The sequence below is a fragment of the Meleagris gallopavo genome, chromosome 3 (assembly GCF_000146605.3).
Source record: "Meleagris gallopavo isolate NT-WF06-2002-E0010 breed Aviagen turkey brand Nicholas breeding stock chromosome 3, Turkey_5.1, whole genome shotgun sequence".
NCBI lineage: Eukaryota > Metazoa > Chordata > Aves > Galliformes > Phasianidae > Meleagris > Meleagris gallopavo.
Genome location: NC_015013.2, coordinates 65,448,217 through 65,453,544, shown reverse-complemented (window position 1 = coordinate 65,453,544; position 5,328 = coordinate 65,448,217). Strand labels below are relative to the sequence as shown.

Sequence of the window (5,328 nt, the reverse complement as noted above, 5' to 3'; positions counted from 1 at the left end):
GGGGAGTCAGGTGGAACTAAGATGTGAGTCCTTAACTCTCAGATGTCGCTTTATAACATATATAAACAAGAAGAAAAAAATGATTTATTTTTCTCCAAAGATGGGACTCTGAACATTTTTAGAGAGTCAGAGTCCTTTTTCCACATAAAGAAAAGAAAAAGTGGCTTAAACTACTCTTCCATCTCAGAAGGGTGGCTGTCCAATTCTGCCTGTATGTGGTTTCTTGTCCATGGAGGGTATAGGGTCAGTATCTCCAGCTCAGCCATTCTGGTACCTCTCATAAACACCTCAAAGAAAAGCCAAACATCTTACTGTTTCATTCAAAAAGAGCTCAGCTAGAAAGCTAATTACCGGATGAAGGTGGATTAAAACTGATCCCGAAACATTTTAGTCAAATATATTCCGTGGATGGATGCTCCATCTCTACCATGGCTTGATCTCTAGCATTTGGCCTTCCCCCCACCTCAATACACACATATACACCACAAGTATAACCAGTCTGAAATCAGCATTCATGTAGAATTCAGAGCAAACACAAGCACGATCTCTAGGGCCAAATTCATAAAACCAAGTATAGTTCTGTAGAATTAATGGCATTGGAGTCTCTGCATGTGAAAGAATCTAAGTTAAAAAATAACCAACAAAATAATACATTAATTATTCAAGATAGTCTGCTTTTATTATGTTAATATTATAGTTTATACATTTTTATAAGTTTGTATTGTCATAATTTTTCATATTTATGGTTTAATATAAAGTTTTTTGATGAATTGCTTATAAAATGGCAAATACTGTGTGGATAAAGATATATAGTTAGTAAGAACAAATGAAAAAGTAGAGAAAGCGGCTATGCAGGATGTATTTTGAGACAGATTAATTTTCATGTTATTACATATGCAAAATATAAAGTTGCCTTCATTTACATTATTGTATTAAATCAGGTATTTGAGTACAAAGAACTAAAGTTATCTACTACGAAAAAACATGCACATATATAAAGTTAATTTTCAGAGATTTTGCACTGTATCAATCATCAGAAATCTTCAGTTCCATTCAAAGCTACCTCCTTTGATGTTAAATGGTGACTACAGTAAAAGTTAAATTCACAAAAATACTGCACAGAAATTGCACTCAGTTGGTCTGAAATATGCTTTGCAAAGATGCCAGAATATATTTTATTCTTTTACAGATTATAACATGATTTTCATAATATTCAGTTTGTGGTGCACATTGCTAATAAAATCATTTATCCAGAGGTTTGGCCGCTATCTACTCATTGTATTCACCGATACATTAAAACAGACTGGTATGAACCAAGAAAAAGTGAGAGGAAACATTTTCGGGAAAGGAAGTTTGTCGTCTGCTAAGTGGTGCCTGGTATAGATCTGGCCTGAACTAACCAGTGTCTCCAAACAATCACAAGCACAGCTCGAGAGATAAAACCACTCTGTCCCAAGAGGAAATTTGGACTTGGCCATCATTTTTCAGGTGATCCTACAGCATCCACGTAGGCTTTTTTTCTGACTGCTGGCTTCCAAACTAGGAGATGATATGACTGCATACTAACACAGATGGAGGCACAAGGTTCCTAATAAAACAGAGGGAAAAAGATCTCTTAAACAGTTCCTATGTTGTCAACTTTCATTTTATTTTAAGTACTTCGATGTTTGAGATTTTTCTAAAAGCTTAATTTCATGAAATTAGGTCCTTAAATTCTAGCTTCCTTTTGAAAAGCATCTTGGCAGTTCTTATTTTTTATTTTCATTTTTATTTTATTTGGGGCTTAGGAGGAAGTTTCAGAGAGCAGCTTCATACTGCAACATAAATTAATTCCCCCAGCACGTCACTTTTGAAGGGAAATTCACTACGGTAACAGAGCTGAAGGTTATTTTATACACAGACATGTTTACCCTTTGGAAGGATTCCCACTGATTTTAAGAGCCAGATCCTACTTCATGATTTTTTCTGCATTTTTAAAGGAAATAACACTTGAAATCTGCTCTTGACAATAAAATTGTGATTTTACAGAAAAAATTGCTATTGAGTTTTGACGCTCTCACTGGCAAATATGAGTATATATGACTTTTGGTGGGTGTCCATTAGCATCTACCAGCAGAAAACTAGTCACAGAAGTCTCCCACTAAGTATTATATGGGAAGAACTTGGAAGTGAAAAGTGAGCTCGCAGTAGGTGTATGGTGTGTCTTATGGATAAGCAAGAATAAGCTTCAAACTGATACACTTTGAATGCTGATTATCCATGATATGGGAAGTGTGTGAAAATAAGATTACTATTTTAATCATATCTCTCATTGGTTTACCAAAAATTATACTAGCAATAAAGTTGAATGTCTCAAAACATCAATTTTAGTCTCATGTTTTATGCTGACCTTTCCTGACATCTGAGTTTCTGCAACATTGGAATCTGACATTATTAGTTGTTCAGCTCTATCACGCTGGAAATTTTGCCTTATTAAAATGCAGTTGCTATAGAAACACCATAGTTCTGTGATTTTTTGCTAGCAGGTTGTATAAAAAAATCTTAGTACCAATATACAAGTCAATGCACATCATTTTAAAATACCTTCTTGGTGCTCTAATGCTTTCAAAATGAAAAAATGCCAATAGGAAATGTAAACGGTAGCACTTTATCTTAACTTACTGGAAGACTGAAGGATGCTTCTCAGCCATAATCTTCAGTATGAGTCACACTGAAATAATATCTAGACAGAAATGTTTCTGAAATTGCAGTTTTTTATGACTTGAAGCTAAGGAGACATTTTTGAAGGCCTAATTCTTCACTTTCTCTCTCTCTCTTTCTCGCTCTCTCTCTCTATTTTTTAATTCATACTTACTTATTCCATTTGAATATTTGTATTTCACTACCACTGTCCTCGGAGTTGGAAGGTCTCGCTTCTTTCTTGATAACTCTGACAAATTTACCTTTCAAGCTTCTATCCTACTACTGTCCTTTATGTTGAGGGAAAGGGGTTTCACAGTTAATAATGAAGCACAAAACTCTGATCAGATTTGTGCTTAGGAAATGCAATTCATGAGCATAGCAGGAATCAAACTGTCTACTAACAAAACTGCATGCTAATCTTCATTCACTTTACTGTGTTAGCATTATTTATCCTACAAGCCTCTTTTAGTCTAGTTTTATCTTATTCATTTAGGCACAGAGAATTTATTCATCTGATTGTATTCTTTAGTAACACACAGAGACTGGAAGGGGGAAGTCCTGAGAATCTGTCAGAGCCATCACTTATTATGCAAGAGAAACTGATGAATACTGGATGGCTTAAGGTTTTAATCACAGCTCTAGTACAGATTTTCTGATTAAGTAGTAACACTAGGGAATATATACTGGGTCAGGAGGAGGGTTTGTGTGGAAAAGTCTTTCAACCTCATGCTAGTCAATAGAAGATACGTAAAGGCAAAATAAGAGCAAATGTTACCTGTTTGATGTTCTCTCGAAGCCTCCAGCAATCTGAAGTTCAGGATACTCCAGTATCACCTTCTCCTTCCATAATTTTGCCCAGTGTGTGGTTTGGTCAAGCAAGATTTATAACATCAGAAACCATTCAAAGTTTGACTGGAGACTCCATGAGGAATGTCACAGATTTTGAATTTGCCATCTGATTGTCTCACTTGACATCCTGTAGTTACTGAAATACATGAGTCAGTAAGTAACTGAGGGTGAGATGAGTACCTTCTTCACGTTACATCTTATCTGTAAATATGTCTGTACATATTTACAAAGCAAAGTTTGCCCAGCACAATTGCTCACCATTGACAGATCAATGCCCAGTAAGTCCCTGAGAAACAGCTGCACCCTCAGTCAATTCTCCACAGTTTTTTCACATGATACCATATGATATAGAGTATCTTTTTGGTCAATTTAGGTCAGCTGACTTGGTTTTCTTCCCTCCCAACTCCTTGTGCCCCTCCAGGCCCTTTGCTGGCAGGACAGTACAAGAAGCTGAGAAGCAAATATTTTCTTGTCTCTGAACAGCATTGCTCAGCAGCAGCTAAAGCATCAGTGCTATTAACATTGTTTTTTCTTCTAAAGCCAAAACATAGCATCATAATAGACACTACGAAAAACCTCAATTCTGTCCCAGCAGAAACCAGGACTGCAAATTATGTTGAGCTTTTCTGTATGGATCCCTAATTTTGACAGTTTCTTTGGGGTAGGCATAGCCAGGAGAGCCGAGAGAAATTGGTTGTTCTGGTAGAAAGCTTCCCCTATGAAGTTTTGGAGACAGGAAGATATTTCCTGGAGAACTCCCCTTTCCCAGTTGCCCTCTGCTCATCTCAGGAGCAGGGTGCAGATGAAGTGTGGAGGTTGGGGTAGACGTTGTGCCTCAGGCTTAAGGCAGTGCAGAGGGACAGGCAGAGAAACAAGGAGAGAACCCTCTTCCCCCTGTACTTTCCCACCTATTACTGGTGGCCCCAGCCTTCCCCTTCACAAAGTCATTCCTGCCATTTGCAGCAAGTCTGCCCGTAGGACACTGTGAAATGAGTAAGTCTGGACAGGAGGAAATTCAGAGTGATAAGACCATCTTAGGAGTTTAATTTGATCTGCATTTAGATACACACAGGAGGACACTATTTTTTACGTTATAATTGTCAGCAGCCCAAGGCAATAAAACAAATTAGAAACAGCTATGACAGGGGCCATGGAAGAGAAGGAAACTACTAGAGAAAATATCAGACGTGTAAAGGTTTTGTGAAGTAAAAGAGTCTATGGGACCATCCGAGCAAAATGACAGAATACAGATGAAGCTGCGTTCAGAATGGAGGAAGTGATTAGAAAGGGTTGATTTAGTGTCATGGCTAAGAAACAGAAATCTTGAATATTTCATGCCATCAGGGAGAAAGGCGAACCGCCAGTTTCCCTTAGCTCTCCTGGCTATACCTACTCCAAAGCTACTGTCAAATTTCTTCTCAACAGATTTTTTTTTTCATTTTGCCAGTAAGGCAGCATTTCAGAAAGCCCAAAGCTTTGTTACAATATGTAAGGTGAAGAAACTGCTTACAGCATACATGTGTTCACCTACCTTTGAGAGTATCTGAATCTTAAATCAGAGCAGCAATAATATATTATTATTATAAACAACTTTTGACGTTAATGGGAAATATGTCTTGCTGCATTCAATACTTATCAGTTTTATTCACTGACTATGATGCAGACCTTTAGAAGTAAAAGTCATTACTGAAGGTACTGTGTTGTTCTGAAAATTAAGATGGCCCAACTAATTATTTGGCAGAGATCACGTAATGCAACAATGATCTGTTCTTTTTACGCAAGTAGTTTTAGATCCAA

General features: G+C 37.1%; 1 long non-coding RNA gene across 3 annotated transcripts in view; it reads right to left on the bottom strand.

The window, feature by feature from the left end:
- Positions 1–1,521: 1,521 nt before the first annotated feature.
- The window catches only part of LOC104910381, a 90,552-nt gene continuing 86,745 nt past the window's right edge, over positions 1,522–5,328 (bottom strand). For all 3 annotated transcript variants that reach the window (XR_002113442.1, XR_793018.3, XR_004159290.1), the window contains 2 exons: positions 3,458–3,667; positions 1,522–1,588 (listed from right to left, as the gene is read on the bottom strand). This is a non-coding gene — a long non-coding RNA (uncharacterized LOC104910381). The remainder of the gene's footprint in view (positions 1,589–3,457; positions 3,668–5,328) is intronic.